The sequence below is a fragment of the Peromyscus leucopus genome, chromosome 14 (assembly GCF_004664715.2).
Source record: "Peromyscus leucopus breed LL Stock chromosome 14, UCI_PerLeu_2.1, whole genome shotgun sequence".
NCBI classification, from domain to species: Eukaryota; Metazoa; Chordata; class Mammalia; order Rodentia; family Cricetidae; genus Peromyscus; species Peromyscus leucopus.
The window spans coordinates 4,286,954-4,298,904 of NC_051075.1; positions in this window are offsets into that span (position 1 = coordinate 4,286,954).

Genomic DNA, 11,951 nt, shown 5'->3' on the forward strand with positions numbered 1-11,951 from the left:
TTTCCATTTTCTGTATATTATGAATAAAGCAGCAATGGACATGGATATGGCTTTTTGGATATATACCTAAGAGTGGTATGGCTTGATCTTATGATAGATCTGTTTTCAACTTTTTGAGAAATCTTCTCATAGATTTCCATAATGACTACAACATCCCAGCAGCAGTGGATACGTGTTCCCCTTTCCTGCATCCTTGACAACATCTGGGTAAGATGAAATCTCAAAGTGATTTTAAGCTGCATTTTCATGTTTAAAAATGCTGAACATTTTTGAAAGTGTTTCTCAGCCACTTCTGTTTCCTGTTGAGTACTTTCAGTTTAGTTCCATACCCCATTTTCGAATTGGGTTGTCTTTCTGATGGGTAGGGTTTTCTTAGTTTTTTTGTTGTTGTTGTTGTTGGTGTGTGTGTGTGTGTGTGTGTGTGTGTGTGTGTGTGTATTCTAGGTACTAATCGGCTGAGAGATGTATTGCTGGCAAATATTTTTTTTCTCATTCTGTAGGATGCTTCTTCATTTAAATGATGGTGCCTTTTGTTGTACGGAGCTTTTTAGTGTTCCTTTTACATAGAGGAGGGTGTAGGAACAGGACAAGTCCAATCATGCAACTTACAAATAAAAGCTTCCCAGGAATTTGACACGTTAGCCAGGCTCTTTGAGATTCTAATTGAACCATATATTTATGAAATGCAGAACAATATGAATAAGAAAAACCAGTGTGCAGGACGCTGTGTGCCAGGCACTGTGCACAACATAATCTTATTTCTCATTCAAAAATACTGTATTTTATCCTTCATTTAAAGAATCCTATTTTTAAGTTGAAGTTTAAATTCTTTATGCATTTGTTTCTCCTGCTGATACTAAAACTGAAAAAATTCTAAAATGAAAAGTTTTCATGATAGATGTTTGCTGTCACTACTGGGGCATTCACACACACACACACACACACACACCAACACACACACACACACACACACACACACACACACGACCACAATGCCCATGGGTCAGTAAAAGGAGCAGAGAAAAAACACTCAGGGAACAGCATCTTCTTTGTTACAGGTGACCAACCACTTATACAGTGGCAGTCTATTGGCTGGAATAGGTTAGCATGTTACTTCCTATTGGACAGTGAGTGCTCATATCACCAGGGTCTATGTGCAGAACAAGCACATAAAAGGAGGCTTGTCAGGCAGCCAGACTCTCCAGCAGGCCAGCTACCATCTACTCAGACCACTTCAGAATCCAATGTTGTGACTTCTGGGAATACCCAGGAGCATGGCATGCCATGCTTCTTATTTAGAAGTGCAATGTGGTGGTGCACACCTAGAGGCAGTGAGTTTGAGGCCAGCCTGGTCTACAGAGTTAGCTCTAGGACAGCCAGGGCTACAGAGAGAAACCCTGCTTCGAAAAACTGAAACAGAAAAACAAACAACAACAACAACAAAAATCTTAAAAGCATAGTATGTCAGGTAGGCTGGCCGCCAGGTTGTACCTGTGTTTTCTTCTTCATGGGCTAAAGAGTTATCTTCTCGAATATTCCATTTTTAAATCCCTTATAAAAATAAACCAGTACACACCATGCAAACGTGTTTGGACGTGAGTGTGTGAGGAAGCATTGTGTGGAAGGGCGCAGCACCACTGTGTCTTTGCCATCCAAACTCTAACTTTGGCTATCTATAGAAAAAAGACACAAAGAAACACAGGTCATTGTCATTCTGTTTGTTTGTTTGTAGAACTGTTTTCCTTCAGTCAAATCTATATCCTAAACAGTCTCAAAAAAAAAAAAAAAAACGAAGAGTTCTGAACAGGCTCAATATTTGTGAACATTATGCATTCAAGGAGGAATCATTCAGACTGAATTCTCCTCTGCATGATGGAAGCCAGCTTTGACAGAGAGCTATTGCCATGCTTAAGCGGATTACATTCTTCAAAAAAAATTATGGCTAAAACATTCATCTTTATCTGTTCTCTTCTGCTTTATCCTATCGAGTTGATGAAACCAAGAACGATAAGATACACGGAAAACCTGTACCTCGAGCCATGATTTTATTCTGAAAACCAAACCTATTTTTAACAGATCCTGAGAGCCAGGAACTAATTTTTACACAAAATTATGCATTCATGAAAAAACTGTGAATGAATCTGTTGCCTGTTTAAAGAGCCTAAGTGGTGGAGTAAACTGCCACCTAGAGTCGAGACTGGAATTGGGCTCAAAACCGTCAGCCTGTCAGCCTACCCGTCTCAGCCCTTCACTGTGGAGTCCGTTTGTCCTTTATCCAGAGAAGTTATGTCTCTACTGGTCTGAAGTTCTACCAAAGAGGAGGAGGTATACTGGACTATGAGAATCAAAACAATCTCTGGGGAAGTCTTTAAATATTTTAGCAAACGAAGACACTACACCAAAGGTCAAGTTATTTAGAACGTTTCATGTTATAAATCATGTTGTCAATGCCCCACTCCTCCAGCCATAGCCTGTTGGTTTGGCTGTTTCTTACACTCACACCAGGGCCGGAGGCTTCTCTGCCATGATGGGACCACTGCCCAAGCCTGAATGAACTAAGTGGTAAGGTCTGGGCAGTTGATACCTAGGTTTCTCTAGAACCATACCTTTAGCTAAACCCCTGAAATTAACAGAGTGACCAGAACAAAACCCACACGACTTAACAAACAGTGAATAGCTTCATTTCCACCACCACCACCCCCTTTTTTTTTTTAGCACATCACAGTGTGGAAATCTTCCTGCCTCTTACCTCCCACATGTCTCATGGACCCCACCTCACCTTTCTCTGGGCATATGGTGACTTGGTTTCAAGATCAAGAGTATCTGAGCTGAGGATTTAGAAGTTAGCTACTTCCTGCCGCTTTGGTTACTGAATCTGGAGGTGTGCATGGCTGCTGCCTGAATAACCTTTTGCTCTGGCCCTGCACCTGGCTGATCTGGGTGCAGCCAGTGGGAGGAAAACCACTGTTGACTCTTTTCTGCCTCCTAGGATGACCTCACCTTCCTCAGGACCTGACTGCTTCCTCATTCTCAGGCTCTCCACCCACCGCTCATTAGGCCCATCCTCTCCCGTAAAACCCTCTCATCTCCATTATTATCTTCACAGACCAGTGGCCAGCTGCCCGAGGACGAATTAGACTTAACCTGGGTTTTTCTCTCCTCTATTTTAGTTAGGACACAAAAGAATGGACTTAATTATGGGAATTTCACACTTGTAAATCACTGCAGTCTGCACTTACTCATCCTCCTTACCCTGTCTGGTCTCCCCTCCCCTCTGGTCCTCCCTCACCTCAAATAGCCCCCGCCTTGTTCTCATGTCATCTGTCTAAATCTAGATTCTCCACTTGAGAAGACACACGGTACGTCTTTCTTTTCTAGCCTGCCTCCATTTCTCTTAACGTTCCCCAAGCGCACTCCCACTGTGCTCATCTTCTGTGATACTCGTGTATCCCACCTGCCTCCAAACTCAGCAGAGCAGAGAAGCAGAGCAGACTTCCTCCTGACCCCTAGATGTTTCTGCATGGCTACGCTGCATTCATTCACTCCTTACACGTGGATCAGTGTGCCTCATTTATTAAATTGGCTTGCCTAAAAGTGTCTCTTCATTCCCTCTTCACTGAGCTGGTTTTGTCTGTCTTACAGGATCTCATCCCCGGCCCCCCACCCACACCCCGCACCCCCACTCCCCACACCCCGCACCCCACTACCTTTTAGGCACCATAGCTAATCCGAATAGCTTCCTGCCATTTATGATGGACTATTACAACCTGACATGGATACTTCCTGTGTGAGAGGCAGTATTCCACACACTTACAGTTCTGTGCCACTTCATCTTTTTGTTTTAATTCCCTGAGCAAGACATCATTCTTGTTTCTATCTTACAGATAAAGAAACCTGTGCACAGAGTTTGAGTGATTTCCCAAAGGAGCCCAGTCAGTGAGCAATGAGGTTGGAATTTGAACTCACAAATCCTCCATAGCTGACCAGGTGCCAAGCCATGCCGCCTCCAGGACTCTACAGTCATCCTAACAATTCTTTTCAGCCATAAATCTCAAAACAAAATGAAATCAGAAACAAAACAAAACAAAAAAGCAAACCTACATCTAGGATGCTCCGTAAGGATTCTAGAAAATCCCTACCAAGGCTGCCGCAGTAACAAAGCACAGAGCACACACACAGCATCATCATAAAGCTGAGAGATGCAGGAAGGCTGTGGGTTAGACAATCTGGGATTTCAGGGCTGGGGAGATACGATCAGCAAAGAAAGCCAGCCAGCCTAGCCTAACCGGTGGGCTCCCGAGCAATGAGAGACCCTGTCTCAAAATACTAGGTGGATGGCTCTTGACGAATATCACCTAAGGTTGATTTTCTGTCCTCCACACATATGTCTGTGAATTTACAAACCAAAGGAAAAGGAGACAGAGAAAGAGAGAGAGAGAGAGACAGAGAGAGAGCGTGACTGAATCTGGGGATTTAAATGAAGCCCAGATTCCAGCACTTGTTGTGTGGTGTGGTTACTGGTGTGGTGTGGTGTGGTTTCTGGTGTGGTGTGATGTGGTTACTGGTGTGGTGTGGTGTGGTGTGGTGTGGTCATTGGTGTGGTGTGGTGTGGTGTGGTGTGGTCATTGGTGTGGTGTGGTGTGGCTACTGGTGTGGTGTGGTGTGGTGTGGTATGGTGTGGTTACTGGTGTGGTGTGGTGTGGTTACTGGTGTGGTGTGGTTTCTGGTGTGGTGTGGTGTGGTCACTGGTGTGGTGTGGTGTGGTCACTGGTGTGGTGTGGTGTGGTTACTGGTGTGGTGTGGTGTGGTCACTGGTGTGGTCACTGGTGTGGTCACTGGTGTGGTGTGGTGTGGTGTGGTTACTGGTGTGGTGTGGTGTGGTTACTGGTGTGGTCACTGGTGTGGTGTGGTGTGGTTACTGGTGTGGTGTGGTGTGGTGTGGTGTGGTTACTGGTGTGGTGTGGTGTGGTGTGGTCACTGGTGTGGTGTGGTGTGGTTACTGGTGTGGTGTGGTATGGTTACTGGTGTGGTCACTGGTGTGGTGTGGTGTGGTTACTGGTGTGGTGTAGTGTGGTGTGGTTTCTGGCCTCCTGAGTGTTTCTCTCCCTCTAACCAGTGTCGTGATTCAAATTCAAGGTTGAATCTTTTCCTTTTTTAAGATTTATTTTTCTTTCTATTCCCAATTTCTATGCCTTTTTCAACCCCATTCTGCCTTTGGTTGACTGCCCTTTGAACCAATAAAGATGCTAAACTCTCGGCCTTACCTCTTCCTTGTTTAATTTCTCCCAAAATTCCTGACCCTTGATAACATCTACTAATCATTAGACTAATTTTTTGTTAGAACTTATAAGAAGTAAGCAGATATGTAGAGATCAAAAGCTATTTTCTGTAGGAAGTAGGTGATAAATAAATAAATTACATGTCAATGCAGCATGATTAAATGAAATCTTCAGTCTTCATAAAATCATACCAATAAGACAATTGTGCAGTCTATACATAAGGGTAAGTAAGGGAAACACACACTTACACTCTACCACATTTCAATTAAGGATTTATAAATTAGCATATAAGTATGTTCATGGATATATCTACTATCAGTCATGAATTTAAAGATTTGATGGAATAAAAAAAAAAGCAAAAGCTTAGCCTAGTGCTGGCCCGTTGTAAATGTTCTGAAATATCCTCCGCCACTCTCACTCCTACACTGCGGGTGTGCCTACGACTGGACTATTAAGAAAGAGACTCCGAGGGCTGCAGAGCTGGGCCAGCAGTCAGGAGTGTGCACTGCTCTGACAGCAAACCTGAGTTCGGTTCCCAGGGCTCCTGTGTAACTCCAGCCCTGTGGCATCTGAGGCCTTCTTCTGGACTCACAGGCACCTGCACTCATAGGCGCGCACACGCGCACACACACACACATTTATACATGATTAAAAATAAAGTTAAAAGCCGGGCGGCGGTGGCGCACGCTTTTAATCCCAGCACTCGGGAGGCAGAGGCAGGAGAATCTCTGTGAGTTCGAGGCCAGCCTGGGCTACCAAGTGAGTTCCAGGAAAGGTGCAAAGCTACACAGAGAAACCCTGTCTCGGAAAAAAAAAAAAAGTTAAAATATTTTTAAATGTGATTGTCTTGTACATAATAATAATACAAAAAGGGACATGCCCACAAACTCTCTGCTTTCCTATTGATCTTTCCAGATACCACCACTGTTACCATTGGCATCTGAGTTTGAAAGAGGACAATACGGTATCTTTATGCTTCTTCTTCTCAGTGCTGTGAACTTTCAAAGTTTCCTGTCTTCTGTGAAGTTCTTCTCATGGGGCCATCATGCCTTTTCCATCCACTTCAGGCTGAGATCATTAAAGAGACACCAGTAAAAATTCCTTTCACGCTCGAGGAAGAGAACAATTACCCTCTTCAAGCCTGAAGATTGAAAAACCATGTCGTCTTTCATCAGCATGGTTCACAAGAAGGTTGTGCTGCTCCTTCTTACTTGAAAGGGGCTTGATGTTTTCAGAGCAACTCTAAGTATCAATTAGATGACATCTCTGTGAAGCAGGTCAGTACTTTCATCTTTAAGAGTGGGTAAACAGGACACAGGGAAATAAAATGATAACTTGCCTTACACATCATGTGCTAGCTCCTATTTGAACTGACTTCCTGCCTGGTAGCCCCAGCTACAACAAACAAAATATCAAATACTAATCTGTATATTGTTATATATTGGTGAGTCATTGGGGCATCCTGTGCCTCATACATCTGAACTTCTCATTTCATGTTCTGACTGCCTAAGTGACTTTCCTTCCCAGCCCCTTATTTTTCTAGCTAACTTTTACTCCTACAATATAATTGGACTCATAAACAGCTGCCTCTGAGAAGCCTCGCCTCAAGTTGCTGTCTCATTTGGGCTCTCCCATTTACTGTTCACATTGCCTCCTGGATCTCACAACATAGTGTGGCACTAAATGGGCTCTATTGTAATACTGGGGAAACCAGGATTGCTATCTCTCTGTATTCCCCAGCACAATGCCTAGCACATGACATTGACTCCACAGTCAGGAGAGAATATACTATAATACTGAACAGCCTAAACTTACTTCTCAAGGTAATGGTGTCTTCACCGTCAGTAGGAGACACCTCTAGGAGTGCCTGTGAGGGCTTTCCTGAAGAAGCTGTGATGAGAGAAGAAAACCCACTCGGAGGACTGATGTCCCAGACCAAACAAGAGGGAGCAAGCTGAGTGCCGTGGCTCATCTCACTTCGCTTCCTGACTGTAGGAGCCGAGTGAGCAGCCGTCTCACGCTCCACGCCACGCCTTCCCTGCCATGATGGACTGTACCCCCTCAGACCAGGAGCCAGGACTGATCTTCCTTAACCTGCCTTAGTCAGGAATTCTGTCACAGTGGTGGGAAAAGGGACCAAAGTGTGCACTTACTGTACACGCCCACACAGATCAGAAAGGAGGGACTCTGTGGTGTGGGCTGACAGTTTCACAGTAATAGAGACAGCAAGCAAAACAAGGGCTCCTATCACATCAGGATACACATAGTATATACAAAGAAGTACAAACACCTGGAGAAGCTGATCTGACGATCATCAGAGTCTGGGTTATTGCGCAACAGGTCCTCAGTCAGTAATTAATGGTATGGGGAGTCAAGGGGCAGTATACAATGTTATGGCCAAAGATTATAGGAAATGCTACACAGGGTCTCTTAGTACCAGACAAGCATGCCAGAGGCTCTAGTTTTGAAGGGCAGTCAGATATGAGGGAAGGGCGGAACCCCAATGCAGTGAAGTAAGTACCACTGTGAGGGTAGAAACAGGCTGCACTCACACAGCTTTCCCAGTCCTAGTGCACACTCCAGCTAGCCTTGTTGACTTCAGGGTTCAACCCCCAGACACCTTTGGCTGGATTTTCCTGTTCTTAGGAGAATAGGCCAAGGTTTCAGCAATAAGGACCACAAAGAAAAATATTTTCCATTAATGATTAGAAATCTTAAAGCTGATTAATTTACACTCAGGTTTTAAATAAATTTTATTTAAGTTTTCCTTGAGTTATTGTGCAATTTAATGTTTCACATTTAGATACCAGATGTATTTAAGGATCTCTTTTGTATGGATGAAGTATGAGTCTAATCTTGTCTTGCTTCTCAAAGTCTAAAATTTGAATATATTTTCTTAAAAATCCATCATTTGTTCAACTTATTTAAGTTTGTATGGTTTTCATTTCCTATATTCTATATGTAGTTGGATCTATTCCTGGATCTGACATTCAGTTCCAGTGGTCTATTCATGCATCTAACTGCATTTTTTAATTATGGAAGTTTTATGGTATAATTATATCATGTAAAGCTAGCCTCAACTCATTAGATTTTCTTTATTTAGAATACTTAACATTCTTCCATATGAGCTTTATGATTAATCTGTCTTCATCAAACAATTCCAGATTATATTTATTGAAATCATATTAAATTAAATATTAGTTTTAAAGAAATTTGTGGGTTTTTGTTTTAAGTTTTTCTTTCCAAAAACAAGGAATGTCTTTCAACTATTTCAGGTCTACTTTCTGAATATAAGAACATTTTAAACCCTTTCCTTAAGTAAATTTAGCACACCTCTCCCTTAAGATTTCTAAGTATTTCATTTCTTAAATTATATAACTTAAGTGGTTGTTGTTTCTATCTGTGTAAAATATTGATTTTTTTTAGGTTAATCGAATGTCTACTTCCTTATTTTTAGATTTTGTACTAGCCTTAGCATTATCTTGGGTTTTAGATTACCAACATAGTGTTTGTAATTAAATAGTTTCATTCTTTTCCAATTTTTATACTTCTTATTTTCTCCTTTTTGATAGGATTAGCTAAAATCTCTAATCCTGGATGAGTAACTATCCTTGCCTTGTTCCTGGCATTGACAAGATTGCTTCTAGGGAGTCTTTATATTTACATATATATCCATCGTTATGGGAATTTCTATCAATTTGTAGAACTTGTAAAGTCTAGTCTTGTGTGCAGACTGGGGGCAGAACTTGGTATGTGTTTTATAAACACCTTCAGAAGTCATTTGAAGGTAGTTTCACATTCAACAGTAAGTTAAGCAACTGCACCAATACTTGTTGAGTTACATTTTTTTGTAGGACCTCTGCATATAAAGATAGGCCTCTCAACTCAAGAAGCTTAGTTTAACAGAGGGCAAATCCCTTCAACCCTTCAAAGCAATGGTGCTCAACTAGCTACGGTGTGGCTAGCATGTGATCAGTAGCATTTCTGCTTGAATTTCTCTGAACTGTCTCTACAGTTCATTCACAATTTTCTTATTCTATAAAATTACATCCAACAATTCTATTATCCTCTGCTTTTTAAATAATTCAAAATTGACTTTCGTTAACTGTCACTGCCCAGTTGAAATTATGATATCTGAGTGAAAATTTTAATTTGTTGGGTTAAGGAAGTAGCTTCCTTGGAAAAGTGCTTACCACCATGGTGGTCTGAATGAAAATGCCCCCCTAGGCCCATAGGGCGTGGCACTTTCAGGGGGCATGGCCTTGTTGAAGTAAGTGTGTCCTTGTTGGAGGAAGTGTGTCACTGGGGGTGGACTTTGGGGTTTCAGATGTTCAAGCCAGGCCCAGTGTCTCACTGTCTTCCTTATGTCTGCCCATCCAGATGTAGACCTCTCAGCTAGCTCTCCAGCCACCATGTCTGCCTATGTGCTGCCATGCTTCCCGCCATGATGACAATAGACTGAACTTCTGAGCTGTAAGCCAGCCTCAATTGAATACTTTATAAGAGTTGCATGTTCATAGTGTCTCTTCACAGCAATAGAAACCATAACTAAGACAACACCCGAGCGGGAGAACTTGAGTTTATTTCTTAGCACCCACATAAATAAAAACCAGACATGGCCTTAGGCATCTGTAATCCCCACATTAGGGAGTTGAACCCCACATCCGCATGAGAGACCTTGTCTCAAAAAGCCAGGTGGGTAGCTTTTGTGGAATGACACCGTGGTTGAACACCAGCCTCTCACCCACACGCACATACGCATATACACACCCCACAATATCATATGCCCATGTGTATATGAAAACGTACACTCATATACATGCTAAAAAAATAAATCTAAGTCCCCTGCCCTGTCCCTCACCTTGTATCTATGTTTATAGCTGTATGGATTAAGGCAAGCAATATGACTCATTTGGTGTTTTCATAATGATTTTATAACCAAAGGACAATCAGCTATCTACAAAACTAATCCCCCCAAAATTCTGAAAGTTATGTTTTAGTACTTTTAATTAAATAATTTTCATTTTAGATGTTTTAGACCTACTCCAATCAGACCTTGATGTGAATACTTTTCTTCTTATTGCCTTTCATTATTTTGCATTTCTCATTTTTATTCATTTTTGAAGGTGATTGAAAGAAACTCAAATTTGAAGGCTAGTGGAAAAGATAGTGTTGGGGTTTGAAAAGAGGAGGGTTTTCAACCTAGAGTGTAGTAGAGCGTTTTTCACCAGACAGACACTTCAAGATCAACGTTTGGTCTCCTTTGCACTTCAGCTTGAATTGGTACAGCCTTATGAGCTGTTACTTGGGCCTGAGGTATCTTCAGTGTTCATCTAAGTTCATCTAAGAACAAGAAAGGTAGAAGACTCAAATCAAGAAAGAGAAAGAGAAAGCATGAAGGTGGATGCCTAGGACTAACTATGGATGCTGCACACTGGGTGGATGCTTAGGACTAACTATGGTTGCTGCACCCTGGGTGGATGCTTAGGACTAACTATGGATGCTGCACCCTGGGTGGATGCCTAGGTCTAACTATGGATGCTGCACCCTATGTGGCTACCTAGGTCTAACTATGGATGCTGCACCCTATGTGGATGCTACGCCCCGGGAAACACTGTAAGAAAGATTTCAAGATAGTTTTTCTAGCTTAGTGAGACATTTATTTATAAACAAAAAGAGAAAGTAACCAGGGCTATTAAGCTGGCCAAGCTGATATTTCACAGAAGCACAAGCTTGCTTGCAAATGAAAATGAGTCAGGAGTCACCCAACAGAGGACAATTCAGCAGGCTTCTAGCAGAAATCCTGCCAGCAATGGAAGCTCTCCCTGTCCTCCTCTATCAGGAAGATTGACTTCCTAACAGTTGGAATGCTATTGTTTGTGATCCTTTTTTGTTTGTTTGTTACTGGCTTTTGTTTCATTTTGTTTTGCTTGAGACAGGGTCTTTGTATTCCTAACTGGTCTAGAACAGGCTGTGTAGACCAAGCTGGCCATGAACTCACAGAGACCCTCTCAACTCTTCCCACCCATACAGGGATTAAAGGCGTGTCCACTACACCTGGCCATAATTCCTTTTTATTGATATTTTGCTACACTTCATGGGTAACTGTACTAAGCCTGACAAACTGTGTGTGTGTCATTTACTCATAATGTTCTCTCCAGCAGTACAAAGGTGACAACTTTCTAACTCTTTACTGATTATCTATGCACGAGTGTGTAGGGTTTCACAGGCTCTTCAGTATCCATAAAGCCTTTGGTAAGGAGTCGTCACATACAAGAATTACTTAATTGGTGCCAAGCTCATTTTGATTGGTTTTTTTTACAAAATACTTACTGACAAGGCGAAAGCCCTCATATTGAGGCTGAACAAGGCAACCCAATAGGAGGAAAAGAGTCTCGATAGCAGGTAAAAGAGTCAGAGACACACCCTCTTGCTTTGTTAGGAGTCTGACAAAACAGCAAGATCACAGTCGTAACATGAGAGGACCTGGTGCAGACTCACGCAGGCCCAGAGCTTATCACCTCAGTCTCTGTGAACACACGAGCCCCGCGCTTAGTTGATTCAGTGTGCCATGTTCTCCTGGTGACCTTCATCCCCTCTGACTCCGACCATCCTAAGCTCAGTTTTACATTTCATTGTTTGGTTTATGACAATTAACAATTCAGTGTGTAG